Below are 25,420 nucleotides of genomic sequence, written 5' to 3'. Positions count from 1 at the left end.
ATTTGTTTATGTGATGTATCACGTTTATTGATTTGTGGATATTGTACCATCCTTGCATTCCTGGGATAAATCCTACTTGGTCACGGTGTATGATCTTTCTGATGTACTGCTGGAGCCAATTTGCTAGAATTTTGTTGAGGATTTTGGCATCCATGTTCATGAGGGATATTGGCCTGTTGTTCTCTTTCATTGTGTTTTCTTTATCTGGTTTTGGTATTAGGGTGATGCTGGCTTCATAGAAGGAGCTTGGAAGTCTTCCTTCCTCTTGAATTTTTTGGAATAGTCTGAGGAGGATAGGTTTTAGTTCTTCCTTAAATGTTTGGTAAAACTCCCCTGTAAATCCCTCTGGCCCCAGGCTTTTGTTTGCTGGCAGCTTTTTGATGACTGCTTCAATTTCTTCCATAGTTTCTGGCATGTTGAGCTGTTTAGATTCTTCCTGATTGAGTTTTGGAAGGTTATATTTATATAGGAATATGTCCATTTCCTCCAGGTTGTCTAGGTTGTTGGAATAAAGTTGTTTGTAGTATTTTGTAACAATCCTTTGTATTTCGGCGGGGTCTGTTCTTATTTCACCTCTTTCATTTATGATTTTGTTTATTTGAGTCCTCTTTCTTTGCTTCTTGGTGAGCTTGGCTAGAGGTTCATCAATCTTGTTTATCCTTTCAAAGAACCAGCTCTTGGTTTTGTTGATCTTTTGTATTGTTTCTTTGGTCTCTATGTTGTTTATCTCTGCTCTGATCTTTATTATTTCCTTCCTCCTGCTTACACCGGGCTTTTCTTGTTGCTATCTCTCTAACTCTTTGAGTTGTTGGGTTAGGTAATTTATTACCATTGTTTCTTGATTTTTTGCAATAAGCTTGTAGAGCTATGAACTTCCCTCTCAGGACTGCTTTCATTGTGTCCCATAGATTTTGGATTGTTGTGTTTTCATTGTCAGTTGTTGCCATGATGTTTTTTATTTCTTCCTTGATTTCTCTGGTAACTCAGTCATTGTTTAATAGCATGCTGTTTAGTCTCCATGTGTTTGATTTCTTTGGATTGTTTTTATTGTAGTTGATTTCCAGTTTTATGCCACTGTGATCTGAGAAGATACTTGACATGATTTCTATCTTCTTGAATTTGGAGAGACTTTGCCTATGTCCTTACATATGTTCTATCTTTGAAAATGACACATGTGCCCTTGAGAAGAATGTATATTCTGTGGCTTTGGGGTGAAATGTTCTGAAGATGTCAATTAATTCCATCTGGTCCAGTGAGACTTTTAGGATTGATGTTTCTTTGCTGATTTCCTGTTTAGAGGATTTGTCCAATGGTGATAGTGGGGTATTAAAGTCTCCTATTATGATTGTATTGCTGTCTATCTCTCCTTTGATATCTTCCAGGAATTTTTAAATGTATTTTGGTGTTCCTTTATTGGGTGCATATATGTTTACCAGAGTTATTTCTTCTTGTTGGATATGCTCCCTTTAGTATTATGAAGTGGCCTTCGTTATCTCTTGTTATGTCCTTCACTTTGAGATCTGTCAGATATAAGTATTGCTACCCCAGTTTTTTTTTTCATATCCATTCGCCTGGGAAACCTTTTTCTATCCCTTCACTCTCAGTCTGTATGCGTCCTTTTTTCTGAGGTGGGTTTCCTGTAGACAGCAGATATATGGGTTTTGTTTTCTTATCTAACCCGTTACCCTGTATCTTTTGATTGGGGCATTCACTCCATTTACATTTAAAGTTGTTATTGATAGGTACTTATTTATCGCCATTTTTATTCTATACCCCTGTGTTCCTTCTTTGCTTCCTATTTCTTTTTCTTTCTTTCTTTCTTTCTTTCTTTCTTTCTTTCTTTTTTTTTTTTTTTTTTTACAGCAGACCCTTTAGCATTTCTTGCATTGCTGGTTTGGTGGTGATAAACTCCCTTAGTCCTCTTTTGTCTGTGAAGCTCCTGATTTCACCTTCAATTTTGATTGATAGCCTTGCTGGGTGCAGTATTCTTGGATTGAGACCTTTCCTTTGCATGACTTTGTATATTTCATTCCATTCCCTTCTGGCCTGATGAGTTTCTGTTGAGAAATCAGTTACTAGTTTGATGGGGGTTCCTTTGTATGTAACTTTCTGTCTCTCTCTCACCACTTTTAAGATTCTTATTTTGTCGTTGGTGTTTGCCAATTTAATTATTATATGCCTTGGCGTCGGTCTTTTGGGGTTCATTTTGCTTGGGACTCTGTGAGCTTCTTGGATTTGTGTGGGTTCTTTTCTTCCCTATATCAGGGAAATTTTCTGTTATTATTTCTTCAAACAGGTTTTCTATTCCTTGCTCAGTTTCCTTTCCTTCTGGTACCCCTATTATTTGGATGTTGTTTTGTTTCATGTTGTCCCAAAGTTCCCTTAGGCTCTCCTCCTGCTTTCTAATTTTTGTTTCTAGAAGCTGTTCTACTTGGCTATTTTTTTCCATCTTGTCTTCTAGCTCACTTATGCGGTCCTCTGCTTCTTCTAGTCTACTCTTGATGCTTTCTATTGAGTTCTTTACAGCAGTGATGTCATTTTTCATTTCTTCTTGGTTCTTCTTCATTTCCTCTTGGTTCTTACTCACATTGTTGAATTTGTCTTCCATTCTTGTCAGCCACCTTATGACCATTTCTCTGAATTCTTTCTCTGATAAGTTGCTTGCCTCTAATTCGTTTACTTTCTTTTCTGGTGATGCCTGTTTTTCTTTCTTATGGGAGCTGTTTCTTTGTCTCCCCATGGTTTCTCTTCTCCAGATGTCTGGTTATGTACTTTTCTCTCTCCTTATCCCAGGCGAAATCTGACCTTTCCTTGGTGCAGTGAAGAGTTCCTTTGAGCTGAAACTGGTTTGGCTCAGTGGATGGAGTGTCGTCCTGCGGACTCAAGGGTCCCAGGTTCGATTCCGGTCAAGAGCATGTGCCTTGGTTGCGGGCACATCCCCAGTGGGGGGTGTGCAGGAGGCAGCTTATCGATGTTTCTCTCTCATCGATGTTTCTAACTCTCTATCCCTCTCTCTTCCTCTCTGAACAAAATCAATAAAATATATATATTTTTTAAAAAGAGTTCCTTTGAGTCTGTGTGTTTGTGCTGATTGGGGACCGGTACTCTGGTGCTCACAGCTGTTCAGTGTTTGCCGTTGTCGCAGAAAGTCAGGCTTCCAATAAAATCCTCTTTCCCTTGCAAGATCACGAGTTTTCCCCCTCTGAGCCCACAGCTCCGGGAGGGGACCCAGTTGCTGTGGGTGCTTCACGGTCAGGGGAACCTTGCCTAGCACTCCCCCACCTTCTCCTGGAGTTTAGCTGTCCCTTAGCTTGCTAACAGACACTCCCCGTGCGAATCTCAGCAGTTCTTACTCTCCGCCTCAGGACCAGGCTCAGAACATGTCTCTATTCTGCCACCATTTTCTCCGTTTCTCCCATTTTACATATTTTCAATTGATTCTTTCTACAGTTCTGTGAGATAGATATTGTAAATCCCATTTTTCCAGAAGAGGAAACTGAGGTCAAAAGAGGTTAAGTGTCTTATTCAACCCAGCTGCTTAAATGGAGAAGCTAAGATTTAAGGCAAAATCTGATTGCCAAGCTCAGTGCTTGCTACTATGCTACACTGTCTCTCTGCTAAACACCAGACAGAAAGTAAGTGAAGGAGTCATAAGAGATATACAGAAAAAGTGCTAAGAGAGTTCAGAGGAGGGATAAAGTTTTGTTCTTTTTTGCACTGTTTACACCAACACATCCTCAGTGCTTGGCCCAGTGTTGTGAGCACATGGCGAATGTTCAAAGGATGTAGGTGGAAATGAATACAGTAACTGTTTTCAGGAATGGAGTATGTTTGGAATTTGCTCCATGTCATACAGCACTCACTCTCCAACTGCAATCTTGCTGGACAGCTCTACTTCAGCTCCCTGCCATGTATGGCCCTGGGTGGGGATACCATCACACAGACAGAGAATTTAAAACCCAACATTCTATTTATTTTTAATTTGTTTTATTTTTCAATTACAGTTGAGATTAAATCCTATTTTATATTAGTTTAATGTGTACAGCTAATTGATTAGACAATTATATAATTTATGAAGTGATGAACCCCAATAGTTAGAGTGCCCACCTGGCACTATTCATAGTTACTACAATATTATTGACTACATTCACTATGCTGAACTTTATATCCTCATGACTATTTTGTAACTACCAATTTGTACTTCTTAATCCCTTCACCATTTCCCCCATTCCCCTAACCAACCTCTCCTATGACAACCATCAGTTTGTTCTCTGCATCTATGAGTTTATTTCTTTTTTTATTTATTGATTAAAGTATTACATATGTGTCCTTATCGTCCCATTGCCCTCCCCAATCCCCACTCATTCCCTCACTCCCCTGTATGAGTTTATTTCTGTTTTGTTTGCTCATTTAGTTTGTTCTTTAGATTCCATACATAAGTGAAATCTATACTAATGAAAGGGTAGTATGATAATTAGACCAGATAGACTGGACATCTTCTGGACATCCTTCTGGAAAAAGCCATGGTGGTGGGTGCTGAGGCAGAGGCAGTTAGTGGCGATCAGGCCATCAGGGGAGACTGGTTAGGGGGTGATCAGGCTGTCAGGGGAGCAGTTAGGGGGAAATCAGGGTGGCAGTGGAGCAGTTAGGGGCAATCAGGCAGGCAGGCAGAGGCGGTTAGTAGCCTGCAGTCCCGGATTGTGAGTGGGATGTCTGACTGCCGGTTTAGGCTTGATCCTGCACCCTGTGGGATAGGGCCTAAACTGGCAGTCAGACATCCCCTGAGGGGTCCTGGATTGTGAGAGGGCGCAGGATGGGCTGAGGGACTCCCCTCCTATGCACAAATTTCATGCACTGGGCCTGTAGTCTTATGATATTTCTCTGTCTGATTTATTTCACTTAGCATAATGTCCTCCAGATTCATATATATTGTCACAAATGGTAAGATTCCATCTTTTTTATGGCTGAGTAATATTGCATTGTGTAAATGTATGACCACTTTTTTTTATCCATTTGTCTATTGATGGGCACTTGGGTTGCTTCCATATCTTGGCTATCTATACTAGTAATAATAAAAGCATACTATGCTAATTAGACTGGACAGCTGAACGACCTTCTAGACATCATTCCAGATGTCCTTCCAGATGAAGCCACAGCAGCGGGGGTGAGGCAGAGGTGGTTAGGAGGGGGATCAGGCAGGCAGGCGAGTGGTTAGGGGTGATCAGGCAGGCAGGCAGGCAGTCAGGCAGGCAAGCGGTTAGGAGCCAGCGGTCCTGGATTGCGAGAGGGATGTCCGACCCAGTCAGATATCCCCGGAGGGGTCCCGGATTGCGAGAGGGTGCAAGCCGGGCTAAGGGAACCCCTGCTCCCATGCACAAATTTCGTGCACCAGACCTCTAGTTGTAAATAATGTTGCAATGAATATAAGGGTGCATATATCTTTTAGAATTAGTGTTTCAGGTGAAACCCAACATTTTAATGTGGGTTCTTCTATTTGATATTTGCTGCATTTCTATCATTTGGGATTGAATTTTCTTTGTTCATGGAAATTTTCATATATCAAGAAAGGGGTGCTTGGGTGGGATATTAGGAAAGTCATTTCCTTTCCTAATTTGTTTTTCTAGGGTAAATGTTGGATATTCTGTAAAGGTTTTGACTATTAAATGCAGTTATGAGTCAGTGAAGAAGTGGGTAGGAGAACATTGTGGTTAAACATATAAGATTTGTAATCAGGGTTATCTGAGTTTAAATTCAAGCCTTGTCACTTGTCAACTATAGGGCCTTGTATAAGTTACTTATTCTCTCTAAATCTCAGTTTCCACACTTTTAAAATGGGAATAATATTAGTTCTTTTGAAGATTGTTTGAAGTGATGCATATAAAGTATCTGACATATATGAAACTGTCAGTGAGTATTAGTGATTATAACAATAACTGGACTATCTATTGAGACAACATTTAGACTTATATTTGGCACCTTCTAATAGTATTCAACTAATTATTGCCTATAGTATATGGCAATAAACATCAGTTGAATTAGACAGAATTTCTTCCCATTTTTTCATTGTCAAATATGGTTTTCAAGGAATGTAATATAGAAAACACAAGTAATTCCCATAATGAAAATGGTGTGCCAAAGACACACTCACAACTTCTTTTTTTTCTTTTCCTTTTTAATTGCTCTTAATTTCCTGAGAGTGAGGGAAATAACACTATAAATTCTGGGAAGGCAGGATGTGCTATAAGTATAAAATACCAAATCCCCTTTAAAATTACAACAATTTACAAGTGAAAGATTAGGCTGAGAAAACAGAAGTAAATCAGGATTGCCCCAGACAAACCTGAATATATGATACCCTACACAGAGGTTATAAACACGAGCTTTGGTGTCAGGAAAACTTGAGTTAATTGAAGGTCTTCTTTGCTTTCCTCTACTCCTTTTTTGTCTCTTCCATTCTGTGTATTCTGTTACATTATTGATATCATATAGTATTTAAGAACACAGGCTCTGGAACTCCAATTGATCTGGGATCCAATATTGCTGCAACAAATAACCATGGACAAGTTATTTAACCTCTCTGAACCTCAGTTTTCTTATCTGTAAAATGGGTACAATGATAGTACCTATATCATAGTGTTGTATAGATTGTGGTAAGTAACTTTGAAAGACTTTCCAAGTGGGATTGTCTGAGACAGTTCTGATTAGAATGCAGAGTGTGTCCCAGGAGGCTGTTTGAGTTAAAAAGAGGATAGGCTAGGCTAGGTGGGTCCAGTTAGTGAAAGGCTTTGAAAGTCAGACAGAAGTGTTTGACCTCAATGTATTAGTACCAATAGTGCTAGGTTCTTCTTCAGGTCTTTGCTCAAATTTCACATTTTAAGTGAAGCTTTCCCTAACAGTCCCAGGGGTGAACATAGCAGACAAAAAATTTCTGACCTCATGAAGTATTCAGTCTGGAGTGAGGGGGGAAAGAAAATGAACATAAACCAAACATAAAAGCAAGGGAGGCAAGGGGAGCTTGATAATTTATATTTTGTCAGCCTCATCAGTGCCTTAACATAGCTCCCTACTCAGGCAGTGAAGGAGAAATATATATAGGAAGATGGCCATAAGTGTCATGAAGGAAATGAACAGGTTGCAAATAGGGACTAAAATAAGTGTGTGTGTGTGTGTGTGTGTGTGTGTGTGTGTGTGTGTGTGTGTGTTGGGGGGGGGGTGATCAGGAAAGTCCTTTCTGAAGAAGTTGCACAAGCTGAGATCTGAAGGTTGAGAAAGAGCCACATGAAGAGAAGGGGAGGAGCATTCCAGGGAGAATAAAGAGCATATGCAAAGACACAGAGGCAGGAAGGACAACTTGAGAAGAGGTAATTTGGGCTCAATAATAGTGAGCTATGAAGACAATAAAAGAGGGTGATGTGATAGAAAGTGACAGGAGTGGGGGAAGGGACAGTTCCTTTAAATAGAGGGTCAAGGAAGGCCTCTCTGAAGACTTGAATTAAGATCTGAGCAGAGAGAAGGAATCAGCCATGCAAAGATCAGGGGAAATTTTCCAGACAGAAAGAATGGCCAATTCAAGGACTCCTAGGTTCAGCATGCCTGGCCTGTTGGAGAGAAATCATGGAGGCCATCATGGCTGAAGTAGAGTAGGAGGAGATAAAGTTGGAGAACTAAGAAAGAGCCAGATCATACAGAGCCTTGCAAGCCATGGTGAAGATACTGGATTTGACTCCAAGTGAAATGGGAAGTGTTGTGGGGGGTGGGAGGGTCTTTGAGTCAGGGAGTATTTCCCTCAGTATATTCCCTCAGTCTGTCTTCTCTGGAGCCCTGCAGACATTCTCTATACTGTTCTTTGGCTTCAAGAGTACACTAACCTACTCTGAGCTATTGTTTGCTAACTGGACAGGAATTATCTTAAGTCACGAGTCAGGGCTCAGGCATTTGGGAATGAAGTGCCCAGCACAGTAACTCTGTGTGTGTGTGTGTGTGTGTGTGTGTGTAGGAGGAGTAAGGGGAGGAGGAGGAGAAAGAGGAGGAGGAGGAGGAGGAATGTATCTTGATGATGTTGACAAAGTGATGAAGTTCCAAGCTAGAAATGCAGGTGGTGAAGATAAAATGTATGGATAGCATAATTCATATTTTAGATATTTCAGGGGTAATACTAGAGAAAATTGGTGGGAGTCCTTATTACGTTATTGTGTTTGGGTTGTGATGGCTGGAGTGAATTCTACTGGGACAAAATCTTGGAGGCACTGCTATTTACAGGATTAAAAAAGCAGTGCCTTGCTCTTTGGGCTTTTTGGGCATAACCATAATAGTTAGGTACAGTAACTTCCAGATCAATTGGTGAGACTCTCCTGACTTCCTACTGATAGTCTTGTCTCAGAAACAAGTCTTTCCTTTTGCTGAAATGAGCTTTTAAGAAGTAATTTTTCTATCTAGGAATAATAATAAAATAGTAATAATAAAACTTTAAAGCACTTATTGTGCTTAATTTCAATATTTAATTTAGGCCTCACAACAATCTTGTGAAGCAAGTAATTATATTATTATTATTATTACTACTTTATGTAAAGAATATAGGTTCAGAGATGTTGAGTCATTTGCTTAAGGCTACAAAATGAGTAAGTAGCATAACTGGAATTTGTACACAGGTCCACCTGATCCCAGAGCCCCTATTCTTATCACTGTATGTGGGCTCTAAAGGTGAGTTTCCACATTGACAATCCCTGCTTACTAGTATACTGCAATATGATTGGATTTATTAAGGCATATCTGCTGTCTTTCCATGTGTCCCCTGAAACATGGAAAGACAGTAGATGTGCCTTAACAAATCTAATTCAGGTCTCAAACATATGTCAGTCAATGGAGGGAAGAATAGTACATTCCTGCTCAGGATAGAAATCCACTTGTCGTATTTCTTGAAGGTAGCAATCATATTTTACATAGCTTTATATTTCCTCAGTTTAAATCACAGAATGCCCTTACAGAGTAGATGCTCAATAAATGCTGAATTGACTTGAAGTCAATTTCTAAAGCCCAAGATATGTGATTATTCCCATTTCAGCCAGACAGAGTTACTCCAAATTTCTACAATTATTTTTAGTGGACAAACGTTGGTTCAATGAGTATGTTTGGGGTGAGTAAAGGGGAACTGCCATAGATTCCTAAGTCTTATGAATAATATAGGAAGTGAAATGTGAGCCACCTACCCCTACTACTTCATTCAGTAATATATTTAGTTTATGAAAATATGTAGTATTTTTTTAAAAGCAAGGGAGGCAAAGGGGAGCTTGATAATTTATATTTTGCCAGCCTCATCAGTGCTTTAACATAGCTCCCTATTCAGACAGTGAGGGAGAGCTGTATACTCTCACTGGGAACTGGAACAATGGTTGCAAAGAGTTCAGCAGCTTTGCCTGTATACTTAGGACTGGACTGGCCTGTCTGGCATGTGGATTAGATCAGAGACTAGTAAATGCCATTTCATTTTGACACTGAATTGAAATGAGGGGAGAGAAGGTGACTGTTCCATGAGATTTAAAGGAAAAGAAAGCATTGATGTACCTTTAACAGAAGAATATGTGATCCATCCAGTTTGGGTTTAAAAACATATAGAATTGGCCGAAACCGGTTTGGCTCAGTGGATAGAGCGTCGGCCTGCGGACTGAAAGATCCCAGGTTCCATTCCGGTCAAGGGCATGTACCTTGGTTGAGGGCACATCCCCAGTAGGGGGTGTGCAGGAGGCAGCTGATCAATGTTTCTCTCTCGTCGATGTTTCTAACTCTCTACCCCTCTCCCTTCCTCTCTGTAAAAAATCAATAAAATATATTTAAAAAAACCATATAGAATTATTTATAACTAGGGTTTGTCCCAAACAGTGCTATCCCACATTTGGCAGTGGTTTAGTTGTGTAGTGACAAAAAGGGACAGAAAATGTATAGGATCATACTAGAGCAGTTTAGTTTTACATACAGTGAGGTGTTTTTACATGTAGGTACAAATTAATACTATAGAATATATTTATTTAACAAAATAAATTTTCCACAATAACAATGCATTTACCAATTATTGAGCCTAATTTTTTCCCCCAGACTTGCTGATAAGCATGCTGCATGCATGGTCTCATTTAATTTTCACAACAGCTCTGTGAAGTGTGTGCTGTTATATACTTTTTTATTCATGTAGAAACTGAAGCTCAGTGTGGTTAAGTAACCTGCCCAAGGTCACACAGGTAGTAAGTATCAAAGTCAGAATTCTGAAGTGAATTGCTGGCCTGAGGAAGCCACCAACTCTGAGTATGAAGACATAAGAATTACAAGCTCAAGAACTCTGGTGTGTGTGTGTGTGTGTGTGTGTGTGTGTGTGTGTGTGTTTTAAGTTCTTTAACAGAGAAAGTGGGTAATTTTCATTGTGTTTCTTAAATAATGATTGCCTAATTGCCTTTAACACTAACAGCCACTTAGTGGTTAAGTGACATTTTTTAGGAAGTTCTCTTGGCAGTTGCTTTTTGAGAAAGATGATCAAAAAGCATATCAAGAATGCCAGTCAATGCCATCATTATTTACTTAGTATAAATTTACAATAACAGGAAAATATGTTCATGGAAATAAAATATCATCTAAAGAATTTAAAGAATTGAAAATGATTCTCATCTTTGTTGCTTAGCCTTACCTTCCTTTATAAAACAAACAAAACTGTTTATCACTTTGTCATAGAAAACAATGACTGTGTTGATAAAAAAGATAAGCTTGGGTAGGAATAATAAATAACTATCATCTTGAAGGAAAAGCCTTTGTAAAAAAGAAAACTTTTTCAATCTTTGAAATACTCTTTTGAAGAAAGGCACATGGCTAAGAGGTAATTGATAAATCAGACACCACGGAATTGTAATTACGTCTACCCACTGCCAATATAACATCAAAAGTGGTTGTAAGTGGCCTTAAAATTAGATCAACTCAGTTGCTTTCACATTTTCCTTTATGGTCCTTTTGCTCCCATTAAATTAGTTGTTCCTCATATATATCCTATGCTTTCCTAACATAATGGTCTCTCCTCCTAGAATTCCTTTTCCCTCTATTGTCATATATCGAAATCCCCACCCATTCTTCCAGGCTAGCTTAGGTGTCACATCTTCTATGAAACTTTCTTTGATTTCCTCATAGAAACAATATCTCTCTTCTGTTTCTCTCTTCCCACCTCCATTAGCTTAGCAATCTCATAGCATTTTGCTCTTATATTTCTTGAGGATCCGATCACTTTCCACATTGAAATTTAGTTTTAATGTATTTGTCTTATGTTTTCTACTAGTCTTTAGATTTCCTGGAAGCAAAACACATTTCACTCAATTTTGTATGTTCCTCAAATACCAAGAACACTGCTTTAAATATAAAAGTCACTCAGAAACATCCATTAATATTTGAGTGGCTACCATGTGCCAGACACTGGTTTTGCTGAGTGAGTAAAACAGTTCCTGCCTTCAAAATATTCATGGGAGACAGACATGTTAGCAAGGAGTTTCAATATGACCTAGCAAGTAATAAGATAGAGTCACAAAGAGGGAAATATGGAAATCCAGACTTGGAGCTTGACCAGAGAGAAGGTGTAGTCTGGAAAAGGAGTGGTCTTAGTCAGGAAGAATATAAATTTATATATATATATATATATATATATATATATATATATATATATATATATATATAAAGAATATAAATTTATGATTTTAAGGTGAAGCCTTTCTAGAAGATGGCACTATTCAGGATGTGACCATGAGAGCTGAGTTAGCCAATGAATGTGAGCCTAGGATGTGGGATGGCTTTTCTAACTAGCCAGTGGTACCAGGAACTGGGGTAGAGATGATGCCAGTAAGCCAGATGCCAGAGTCCTGAGTGAATGAAAAGGAAGGTCCAGAAGAGGAATAGTCATACCAGGAAGGAGTAAAATATGGTATTTCCAGATGGTGTGGACATTATAGGCAGAGGGGGCTTTTCATGGATCTGGAACAACACTCTCCTAAGGAAATGGGGGTGGGGGGCAGGAGAATGATAGTTCTCTACTCTATCCCAACCTCTCTACTGCGGAATTTGGGCATTTGGAGATCAAATAGCTTTAGATGGTGAGAGCTGCATAGTGAGGCTCATTGTCTTTGTATAGAGCCAGGTCTTGGTTAAGGCAGGAATTAGATGTTCTGTGAAAACACTGAGACTATAGAGGTGCTTATTTATACATTGAATAAATGTGGATAAAGCTGATAAAATGGGATCACTGGAAGGGACCTCAATAACAACTTAGTCCACAGGTATCATTTTATGTTTGAAGGCTGACACCCAGCAAAAAGATGTACGTTTTTTTCCCCTTGGGCTTCAATAACTAAATTTATTTTCTTTTTCAAACAGTTATTTTGATACATAGATAGTGTTTCTCAGAGTATTTCTGAAGCATGTGAATGGTCTATAAAGGTCTCCCAAGGTAGCCTGTGGGCTATTTTAGTAGTGTTTCTAATATGATAAAACCTATATAGGCATACAAATACAATGTTTTAATATTATGAGCCTGCATATAAATTTTTTATAAACATACTAGAGGCCCGATGCATGAAATTCATGCAAGAGTAGGCCTTCCTTCCCCTGGCTGCTGGCACCGGCTTCCCTCTGGCACCCAGGACCCAGGCTTCCCTTGCAGCCCAGGCTTCATCCGGAAGGTCGTCTGGAAGGACATCTCATCTAATTAGCATATTATGCTTTTATTATTATAGATGTCAATAACTCATTGACATTTTACACAGTGACATGTTCTTCCTAGATATTCATGGCTGATTCCTTCTCCTAGGCCCAAGCCCTAAACAAATAGTATGTTTTTGAATATATGGTCCTTGAAATTTCCACACATATCACTCTGCTAAAATAGCTCTCACTAAGGTCACCAATGACCATTAGGTAATTAAATCTAACAGGTACCTTTCAGTCATTATATTTGACCTCTCAGCAGCATTTGGTAGTGACAATCATTCCTTCTTTTTTGAAGTAAACTATATTCTTGCCTTCTATGAAACTATAGTCTCCTGGGGGTTTTGCCCATTTTTATCGTCTTTATGGGTTTATCCTCTTCTACTTGGCTGTTAAGTGTTGAACTTCATCATGATACTGTCCTAGATATTTTTACCATCTTACACCATACTCTTTACCTGAGGGAATTAATCCATTTTCATGGCATAAAATACCACCTTTATGCTGCAGATAGCAAAATGTATATCCCGTACACCTGAAACTAATATAATAGTGCTTGTCATCTGTAATTGAAAAGCAAATTTTAAAAAATTTACATCCCTAACCCAGATTTTTTGTCTGAGCTCTAGATCCCTGTGTGCAACTCAAAATCTCCACTTGGTTATCTCAAGGGCACCTCAAATTCAACTTGCCTGAGAGTTAACTCATGATTGCTTCACCCATTCTTGCTTCTCCTTCAGTGTTTAGTATCACAGTGAGTGACAAAACCATCTACTCCACAGTGAAAACAATAAAACCTGAGTCATTTTCATTTTCCTTTCTCTCAAATTCCACATCAAATTCACCAGCATGTTCTGTTGATTAGACTTCGGAAATATTTTTCAAAGTCATCCACTTATCTCCATCTCTATTAGCACCACATTTAGTCAAACCATTGTAGTAGACCTTTTTAGGTAACAGCTTTACTGAGCTATAATTCACATGCTATTAAATCTACTCATTTAAAGTGCACAATTCAATGGTTTTCAGTATATTTATAGCATTGTGCAACCATTTCTAGTAAATATACTGTAGACTATGCTTTTTAATAGTCTGGTACATTTTATGATGTCCAAACTTTTAAAAGTGACGTTTCCTAGATGGTAAGTTTTTGTTGGTCTTAGTAAATGCTGCTACTTATATGTGCAAGAATAAAAATCATAGCCCTATCCGGTTTGGCTCAGTGGATAGAGTGTCGGCCTGCAGACTCAAGGGTCCCAGGTTCGATTCCGGTTTGCGGGCACATACCCAGTAGAGAGTGTGCAGGAGGCAGCTGGTCTATGTTTCTCTCTCATCGATGTTTCTAACTCTCTATCCCTCTCCCTTCCTCTCTGTAAAAAAATCAATAAAATATATTTAAAAAAAGAATAAAAATCATAAAGATCAGTCATGTTTTGTATGTTATGTGATATAGGAATTTTTACAGCTTAGGTTAAGGGATACCATTTAGGAGGTTACTTTTGTTATGTTTTCATAGAATTTATTGGTTTAATCAATATCTGGTTAGGTCTTCTGGCAAAAATTACTAAATATGGGACAAAGAACAAAAGGTTAACAACCATGTTAAACATATAGAACACAAGAATACAGATTTAGCAGAAAGGAGTTTTACTATACAATTAAATATTTAACAATCATAATACTCTGCTTCATAGTTTAATTGAGCTTTATTTACACATACAATTTCTAATGAAAATATATTGAAAAATATTCTGATGAGAAAAACTGATAATTTCTGAGCATAAATCATTGATTTCAATGATATTCATTTTAATTTCAACATGTGAAACAAAGCAAGGTAAAAAGAGTAGAAAAATTCTCCTTGACAACTTCAAATTAGTTGATCGTGCAACTGAACTGTGATGCATTTGAAATATATGAATATAAAACAACTAGTAGCCCGTTTGCACGAAGATTCGTGCAATAGACCTTCATTCACCTGGCTGCCTGCACCAGTTTTCTGCCGGCACCAGGGACCCAGGCCTTGGCTGTGGCCACTGCCTTCTGCCTTTTTCAGGGTCGGGGCTTGGCCCCGGGCGGCACCCAACATCCTTGCTAAGGATGGCAGGAGCCGACCCCCAGTGGTTTCCTGCGATTGGGCAGGCTCCCCGCTGGTGCCCAAGGCCCGGAAAGCCTCGGCCCCTGGGAACCCCGGGAGTGGTGGGAGGGGCCGGGCCACGCCCCCGCAGGTGGCTGATCGACCTCCGGGACCCCCGGGAGGGGCGGGAGGGGCAGGGCCACGCCCTCCCAGGTGGACATCAACCCCGGGACACCCGGGAGGGGCGGGAGGGGCGGGAGGGGCTCGGACACGCCCCCCTACGTGGCCGATGGCCCCAGGCACCCCCCGGGAGCGGTGGCATGAGCCCGGCCACGCCCCCCGGGGTGCCGATCGCCCCAGGCACCCCCGGGAGCGGCTGAATGGGCCCGGCTATGCCCCCCGGGGTGCCAATGGGCCCGGCCACGCCCCCCCAGGGTGCCGATAGCCCCAGGCACCCCGGGGAGCTGCTGCATGGGCCCAGCTACGCCCCCCGGGGTGCCGATCGCCCCAGGCACCCCCGGGAGCGGCTGAATGGGCCCGGCTACGCACCCCGGGGTGTCGATGGGCCCAGCCACGCCCCCCGGGGTGCCAATCACCCCAGGCACCCCGGAGAGTGGCGGCATGGGTCCGGCCACGCCCCCCCCGGGGTGCCCATCGCTTCAGGCACCCCCGGGAGAGGCGGCATGGGCCCGGCCACGCCCCCCGGGGTGCCGATCGCCCCAGGCACCCCGGGGAGTGGCGGCATGGGTCCGGCCACGCCCCCCCGGGGTGCCGATGGGCCCAGGCACCCCCGGGAGCAGCGGCATGGGTCTGGCCACGCCCCCGGGTGCCGATGGGCCCGGCCACGCCCCCCAGGGTGCCGATCGCCCCAGGAACCCCGGGGAGTGGCGGCATGGGCCCGGCCACGCCCCCCCCCGGGGTGCCGATTGCCCAAGGCACCCCGGTGAGCGGCGGCCTGGGCCCGGCCACGTCCCCTGGGGTGCCGATCACCCCAGGAACCCCGGGAGCGGCGGCATGGGCCCAGCCACGCCCCCTCAGGGTGCCGATCGCCCCAGGCACCCCCGGGAGCGGCGGCATGGGCCCGGCCACTTGGCACCGCCATCTTGAACTTCTCAACGGCCAGATAGGCCACCCGGAGTCCCGCCCCCAGCCTCCTGCTGGCCCAATCGTGGGCATAGCGGAGGTGCGGTCAATTTGCATGTTTCTCTATTATAAGGTATGATTTTTTACTCCTAATAGCAAGCAAACACAGTATCAAATACCTTTAAATTTCAGGTTAGACTACATCTGGAAACTCAACATCTACGGCACAAATTATTGCTTTTTTGTCCAGAAGTTATTTACTACCTTATTTTTTAAGTTGGAGAAGTCCTTAGGAATCTTTTTTTTATTAGCAGATCAGGAAATTTGTATTGAAGAGCTTAATAAACAAGTCAAAGGTCACAAAGCTAGTTATTCAGTTATTGGCAGACTTTGGATTTGAACCTGTGTCACTTTATTGTAATTTTTACCTCTTTTATACAGGAATCTATAATATGAAAGAGTAATATGCATACATAGATACATATTCTCAAAATATATATTCTCTATTTTGTTCTGTTTATAACAGTAATTTTTGTAAACTATTCAAACAACAAGAACAGAAAGCAGAATGAATTTTGAGCTTCCAATCCAAACACTATATATTTAACATTGATCTAAAGGAAGATAAGTCACCTTAGTATAGTTTAGAGAGTAAAGCTGGGAAAAGTCTAATTTTTGAACTTGTGCTCTTTCCCATACCATAGGAAAGCATTCATTCAAAGTCTGTCATTACTGCAGACCCAAATTTAGAAAGTCATGGCTGTGATATTGCTACTTTTGAAGGAAGACATCACACAGAGCATTTTTGAAAAATGTTGTGAAGTTGAGTGCTATGGAAATAGGACCCCACACAATTCCCCTTGGACACATGAGGTAATTGTTTGAATTATACCTTTGCAAAAGGTATAATGTTAGAATGCATTTTTAGATCTCTGTTTGAAACAATGATTAACATGACCCTCTTTTAGGAGGTTTGATCTGTTTATCAGCTGTCTGGAAGTACAACAGACTCTAAAGGGCAGCTTATTATATAAGTAACACAACCCAAAAAGCAAGGTGCATGCAGAAAGAAGAAGAAAGATTTTGGGAGGAAAGGAAGATGGCTGCTGACAGGAAGGCAGACTGCAAGATAGTGTGTAAGTGAGAAAACAAAGGTAGAGTGTGTGGTAGCATGGGGAGTGTTTGTTGGTGAGTTGAGGGACAGCTATACTCCAGGACACTGTGGGGGACTGCTAGACGGGGCTCCCCTGACCAGGCAGCCCCCACTGCTGCTGGGTTCCCTCCCAAAGTAACCTGCTAGGATGCAGAGACCACACCATAGTGAAGGGGAAAGTGGATGTTGTTGGGAACCTGAAAAGCCCAGAGAATCTACAACTAGGGAACCCACCGAACACCTGCGAACCACAAGCACTGGTCCCCAATTGGCACAAACATGCAGATTCAGAGGAGCTATACATTCCAACACAGAAAGGTCAGATTTCTCCTGGGATAAGGTGAATTCTCTGGTCCTGGCAGGAGAGAGAAACGCAAGCACTGCGGGAGCTGGAGGACCCAGGGGAAGTCTGCGCCTAGAAAAATCCATGACTCTTGGGGCTGTCGTGATCCATGAATGTGGAAGGGGGTCCTCAGAGCTGCTAACTGAAGGGAACTCTAAAGAGCAACCCATTTTGATCTGACACAAAAGGACAGCCTAAAAATTTTAAAACTGTGCCAGCTGCTTAGACCCAAAGGGGAAAAAAAAGACTGCAAAAACTTGTGCACAGCCCCGGAGTTCGCACACTTACGCTGGCTCTTTTTTTCTTTTTTCTTATCTCTTTAAATCCTTGCTTCTGATTACTAAGCCCAATACATAGGATCACCCAATTGGGGCACCCTAAGAGACTGCAGGGGAAAGTTGTTTTTCTGGAAACTGGGGATGAGAGCAGGGAATAACCATCAGAGAACCAGCTCTGGGTCAACCCACTCCCCCAAGCTGGTATTGAGTGCCACAGGGAAAGCAGGATCTAAGCACTGGCTAGAGAGGATCTGTAGACCCGGAGGTCAATCCAGAAACACTGCCACCCAGGGGTTGAATCACAAATTGACTCTTGTATAAACACAAATAAAGGAATACAAGAAATTAAGACACACTGCCTGCTTAAAAATCAGGACTGGCTTACAACACTGAGGAGAAGTGGAACGCAGGGAACTGCAATACTGTCCTGACTAGAAAACAGGCATGCCAAACAAAACAGTAGAGGAAGTGAATGACCTTCACTACTGCACATTTTTATTTTTCATCTTTTACTTAAGAAACTTTTTTTTCCTTTTTCCTCACTTGATTTTACCTTTTTAATTATTACATTTTTATTTTCAATCAGTATTATTACTACTAACATTTTACCTTTTTTTTTAAAAAAAGTGAAATTTTATTTTCTCTTTATTTTACTTTGGAATTAGTGTTCTACATTCTATTTTCATCTTTCCTTTAGCATCATTGTACTCTATCTCAACTTTACCTTTGCCATCACTCTCTTCCTAACTTCTTTTGTTGTCCTGTTTCTCTTACCCTATTCCTGCTTTAGATTTTCCCTATTCCTTCTTTTTACCCCCTGTTAAAATTTCACCCTACTTATATGTCTAATTTCCAATCTGCTGCTCCAAGTCCATACAAACCTCTCTCTTCTCTTTCTTCACGATCCCAAAATTTTCTTGTCTCTCTGTCCTTTTGTTATTGTTTGCTTGATTGTTGATTATATCGATTTTTTATGCTTGTTTGTGAGATTATTTTGCTTATTCTTTTTTGTTTGTTTTGTTTTTGTTTGTTTTTTGCTTCTGTTTTCCCTTGCCTTGCTTGATATTAGTTGTTGTTTGTATTCATCTCCAGGTACTTGTTGCTGGCATTTGTTGTGATTAGTGGCTGTTCTATTGGAGTTTTGTCTCCATATATATAGTTTGTTCCCTCTTATTTCTTATTCTCTTTCTTTTCTCTCTTACTTTTTTTTCCTTTTCCCAATTTCATTTTTACACTCTTTTCTTTAATTTTTTTCTCTTCTTCTTTGTCTACTATCCTCTAATTTGCCTTTCTCTGGTGGTCACCTTTATTTGGGGTTATTAATATCATGAATACACTTCTGTTCAGTGACTTATGTGTTGTACCTAGGCTGTGTTGTATTTTGTGCCTTTAAATTAATGCAGGAGAGAGAGAACTACATAACCAGACACTCGGAGAAGAGAGACAATGGGGAGACAAAAAAAGCCCTCATATGAAAGAAAAGCAGGCATCACCAGAAAAGGGAGTAAACGAAATGGAGGCAAGCAACCTGTCAGAGAAAGAATTCAGAGAAATGGTCATAAGATGGCTGAAAAGAATTGAAGACAAATTTGACAATATGAGTAAGAACCAAGAGGAAATGAAGAAGAACCAAGAAGAAATGAAAAATGACATCGCTACTGTAAAGAAATCAACAGAAAGCATTAAGGGTAGACTAGAAGAAGCAGAGTACCACATCAGTGAGCTAGAAGACAAGGTAGGAAAAAATACCCAAGTAGAGCAGCAAAGCATCAAGGGTAGACTAGAAGAAGCAGAGTACCACATCAGTGAGCTAGAAGACAAGGTAGGAAAAAATACCCAAGTAGAGCAGCTTCTAGAAAAAAAAATTAAAAAGCAGGAGGAGAGCCTAAGGAAACTTTGGGACAACATGAAACAAAACAGCATATGCATAATAGGGGTGCCAGAAGGAGAGGAAACTGAGCAAGGAATAGAAAACCTGTTTGAAGAAATAATGACAGAAAACTTTCCTAATATAGGGAAGAAAAAACCCACACAAATCTAAGAAGCTCACAGAGTACCAAGCAAAATGAACCCCAAAAGACTAATGCCAAGGCACATTATAATTTAATTGGAAAACACCAACAATAAAGTAAGAATCTTAAAAGTGGCCAGAGAGAGACAGAAAGTTACATACAAAGGAACCCCCATCAGACTAGCGACTAATTTCTCAACAGAAACTCATCAGGCCAGAAGGGAATGGAATAAAATATACAAAATCATGCAAATGAAGGGTCTGAATCAAAGAATACTGTACGCAGCAAAGCTATCAATCAAAATTGAAGGTTAAATCAGGAGCTTCACAGATAAAAAAGGACTAAGGGAATTTATTGCAACAAAACCAGCAATGCAAGAAATGCTAAAGGGTCTGCTGTAAAAACAAGAAATACGAAGCGAAGAAAGAACAGATGGGTAAAGAATAAAAATGGCGATGAATAACTACCTATCAATAATAACTTTAAATGTAAATGTATTAAATGCCCTAATCAAAAGACATAGTGTAACAAATTGGATACGCAAACAAGACCCATATATCTGCTGTCTACAAGAAACCCACCTCAGAAAAAAAGACGCACACAGACTGAGGGTGAAAAAATGTGTTTCAGGGGAATGGAAATGAAAAAAAAGCTGGGGTAGCAATACTTATATCTGACATATTAGATCTCAAAGTGACGGACATAACAAAAGATAAGGAAGACCACTTCATAGTACTAAAGGGAGCAATCCAACAAGAAAAAATAACTGGTAAACATATATGTTCCCAATACAGGAGCACCCAAATATATAAAAAAAAAACCTCCTGGACGATATCAAGGGAGAGATTGACAGCAATACACTCATAGTAGGAGACTTTAATACCCCACTATCACCATTAGATAAATCCTCTAAACAAAAAATCAAGAAAGAAACATCAATCCTAAAAGTCTCACTAGACCAGATGGAATTAATTCACATCTTCAGAACATTTCACCCCTAAACCATAGAATATACATTCTTTTCAAGTGCACATTGGTCATTTTTAAAGATCGACAATATATTGGGTCAAAGGCAAAGTCTCTCCAAATTCAAGAAGATAGAAATCATATCAAGCATCTTCTCAGATCACAGTGGCATAAAACTGGAAATCAACTACAATAAAAACAATCCAAAAAAATCAAACACATGGAGATTAAACAGCATGCTATTAAACAATGACAGGGTTACCAGAGACATCAAGGAAGAAATAAAAAACATCATGGCAACAAATGACAATGAAAACACAACAATCCAAAATCTATGGGACACAGCGAAAGCAGTCCTAAGAGGGAAGTTCATAGCTCTACAAGCCTACTGCAAAAAAAAAAAAACCAAACCAACAACAACAATAAAAAAAACAAGAAGCAATGGTAATAAATTACCTAACCCTACAACTCAAAGAGTTAGAAAGAGAGCAATAAGAAAAGCCCAGTGTAAGCAGAAGGAAGGAAATAATAAAGATCAAAGCGGAGATAAATGACATTGAGACCAAAAAAAAAAAAAAAAATAGAAAAGATCAACAAAACCAAGAGCTGGTTCTTTGAAAGGATAAACAAGATTGGTGAACCTCCAGCCAGGCTCACCAAAAAGCAAAGAGAGAGGACCCAAATAAACAAAATCAGAAATGAAAGAGGAGAAATAACAAGAGACCCCACCGAAATACAAAGGATTGTTAAAGGATTGTTAAAAAATACTATGAACAACTCTATTCCAACAACCTAGACAACATGGAGGAAATGGACTTATTCCTAAAAAAATACAACCTTGCAAAAAATACAACCTTCTCAATCAGGAAGAATCTAAACATCTCAATAGGCCAATAACTATGGAAGAAATTGAAGCAGTCATCTAAAAGCTTCCAGCAAACAAAAGCCCAGTGCCAGACGGGAAGTTTTACCAAAACAGGGGAGTTTCACCAAACATTCAAGGAAGAACTAAAACCTATCCTCCTCAGACTATTTAAAAAAATTCAAGAGGAAGGAATACTTCCAAGCTCATTCTATGAAGCTAGCATCACCCTAATACCAAAGCCAGATAAAGACAACACAATGAAAGAGAATTATAGGCCAATATCCCTCATGAACATAGTTGCCAAAATCCTCAACAAAATTCTTGCAAATCGGCTCCAGCAGTACATCAGAAAGATCATACACCATGACCAAGTAGGATTTATCCAAGAATGCAAGGATGGTACAATATCTACAAATCAATAAATGTGATACATCACATAAAAAAATTGGGAAATAGAAATCACATAGTCATATCAATTGATGCAGAAAAAGCATTTGACAAAATCCAACACCCTTTCTTGATAAAAACTCTCAACAAGGTGGGAATAGAAGGATCTTACCTCAAGATAATAAGAGCCATATATGATAAACTCACACCTAACATCATACTCAATGGGCAAAAACTAAAAACATTTCCCCTAAGAACAGGAACAAGACAGGGATGTCCACTCCCACCACTCCTATTCGACATAGTACTGGAAGTATTAGCCATTGCAATTAGATAAGAAAAAGAAATTAGAGGCATCCAAATTGGAAAAGAAGTAAAGCTGTCCTTATTTGCAGATGACATGATATTGTACATAAAAAACCCGAAAGACTCCATCAAAAAACTAATAGACTTAATAAATGAATTCGGCAATGTAGCAGGATACAAAATTAACGTCAAGAATTCTTTGGCATTTCTATACACCAATTGTGAACTTATTGAAAGAGAGACTAAAAAAGCAATCCCATTTACCATCGCACCACAAAAATTAAGATACCTCGGAATAAACTTAACTAAGGAGGCAAAAGACCTATATGCAGAAAACTATAGGACACTGAAAAAAGAAATAGAGGAAGACGTAAACAGATGGAAGAATGTACCATGTTCATGGATTGGTAGAATCAACATCATTAAAATGTCCATACTACCCAAAGCAATCTATAGATTCAATGCGCTTCCCATTAAAATACCAACGGCATATTTTACAGACCTAGAAAGAACTCTCCAAAAATTCATCTGTAATAAATAAAGACCCCAAATAGCCACAGCAATTCTGAGAAAGAAGAACAAAGTAGGTGGGATATCAATACCAGATTTCAAGCTGTCTTACAAAGCCACTGTTCTCAAAACATCCTGGTACTGGCACAAGAACAGACATACTGATCAATAGAATAGAATAGAGAATCCAGTTGTCGACCCAAACCACTATGCTCAGTTAATATTTGACAAAGGAGGCATGAACATACAATGGAGTCAAGACAGTCTCTTCACAAATGGTGTTGAGAAAATTGGACAGATACATGCAAAAAAATGAAACCAGACCACCAACTTACACCATACACAAAAATAAACTCAAAATGCATGCAGGACTTAAACATAAGATGGGAAACCATAAAAATAGTAGAGGAATCCACAGGCAGAGAAATCTCAGACATATGCCGAAGGTACTTCTTCAATGATACTGCTCCTAGGGCAATGGAAGCTAAAGATAAAATAAACAAATGGGACTATATCAAAATAAAAAGCTTTTTCACAACAAAAGAAACCATCAACAAAACAACAAGAAAGCCCACTGTATGGGAGAACATATTTGCAAATGTTATCACTGATAAAGGTTTAATCTCCAACATCTACAGGGAACTTATACATCTTAATAAAAAGATAAATGTTGCGATAAAGAAATGGGCAATGGACCTAAATAGAATCTTTTCGAAAGAACACAGAAGGAAGGCCAAGAGGCATATGAAAACATGCTCAAAGTCACTAATTATCTGAGAAATGCAAATCTCAATGACAATGTGGTACCATCTCACACCTGTCAGAATGGCAATCATCAACAAATCAACAAATGACAAGTGCTTGTGAGGATGCAGAGAAAAAGGAACCCTCGTGCACTGCTGGTGGGAATGTAGACTGGTGCAGCCACTGTGGAGAACAGTATGGATTTTCCTCAAACAACTAAAAATGGAACTTCGATTTGACCCAGTAATCCCACTTCTAGGAATATATCCCAAGAAACTAGAAACACCAATCAGAAAGTATATATGCACCCCTATGTTCATAGCAGCACAATTTACAATAGCTAAGGTTTGGAAACAGCCTAAATGCCCATCTGCAGATGAGTGGATCAGAAAACTATGGTACATCTACACAATGGAATACTACACTGCTATAAAAAAGAAGGAATTCTTACCATTTGCAGCAGCATGGATGGACCTGGAGGGAATTATGTTAAGTGAAATAAGCCAGTCAATGAAAGAAAAATACCACAGGATCTCACTCAATTGTGCATAATAAAGAACTTATAACCTGATAAACAAAAAGATAAATACAGAGGCAGTGAAGCATTGAACAGACTGTCAAATTACATTGGGAAAGCAGGGGAGTCTTCGGGAGTGGGGGAAAGAGATCAACTAAAGGACTTGTATGCATGCATATACACACAACAAGTGGACACAAGACACTGGGGGCAGGTGGGATGAGGCCATGGGACTGTGGGTAGAGGAGGCTGGGGGAAGGTCAATGGGGGGGGGGAAAGGAGATATATGTACTACTACATGTAATACTTTAAACAATAAAGCAATCATTAAGAAAAAAGAAATATTTTGTTCTGTACTGGTGTGTCTCAGATTAATCGAGATGGCATTTGCAGGGGCAAATCAAATTTCCTCTTTCACAATCCCTCTGATTGGCATGTGATGATAGCATTAGAGCTTATTCCACTTGGCTGATCACCATTCTAGGCAACAGGAAGAGACAAAAGAGAAGCTCTAGCAGTACCCAGAGGGCAAAATTGCTGATTTGAAATTATTTAAAATTTTATTCTAGTTCTACACAATAACAAAATGTGTTCCTTTCTTTTTATTCATATACTAGAGGCCCAGTGCACAGGTGGGGTCCGGCCTGCCTGGCCCCAATTAGGGTGGATCAGGGCTGGGCCTGTTTGGAAGAGGAGATGGCGGGAGGTTGACCTGCCAGCCCTGCCCCTGATTGGGGTGGGGGGCTGATCTGGGGTGGGGCCGGGTGAAGAGAAGGGCTGCAGGAGATTGGTCAGCCAGCCCCACCTCTTATTGGGGTGGGGGGCAATCAGGGGTGTGGCTGGCTGGGGGGAGGGGCTGGGGGCCAATCAGGATGGTGGGAGCCCATTGGGGGTGTGGCTAGCCAGGAGGAGGGGCTGCAGGAAGTTGGCTGGCCAGCTCTGCCCCCTATTGGGTTTGGGGTGTGTGATCAGGAGTGGGCCAGCTTGGGGGAGGAGCTGTGGTCCTGTCATGGTGGGTCGGGCTGATGATTGGGGTGGGAGAGTCCAATCAGGGACAGGCTGCGAGGTTGGCTGCCAGCCCCACCCCTGATTGGCCAGTTTGCCGGCCACAGTGGGTATCATAGTGACCGGTTGTTAGGTCGTTATGGCTGAGAGGTGCTCCATGCACCTCCTGGTGACCGGTCTTGATGCCTCTTGGCCTATTATTATTATGATGTTACTAGAGGCCTGGTGCATGAAATTTATGCATGGGGGCGTCCCTTCAGCACAGCCTGCACCCTCTCCAATCTGGGACCCCTTGGGGGATGTCTGACTGCTGGTTTAGGCTCGACCCCGGGGATTGGGCCTAAACCGGCAGTCAGACATCCCTCTCACAATCCTGGACCACTGTATTCCTAATCGCTCACCTGCCTGCCTGCCTGGTTGCCCCTCACTGCCTCTGTGTGTAGACCAGGTTGCC

Source organism: Cnephaeus nilssonii, assembly GCF_951640355.1.
Source record: "Cnephaeus nilssonii genome assembly, chromosome: X".
NCBI lineage: Eukaryota > Metazoa > Chordata > Mammalia > Chiroptera > Vespertilionidae > Cnephaeus > Cnephaeus nilssonii.
The sequence above is the reverse complement of the archived record's forward strand: the minus strand, read 5'-3'. Positions refer to the sequence as shown.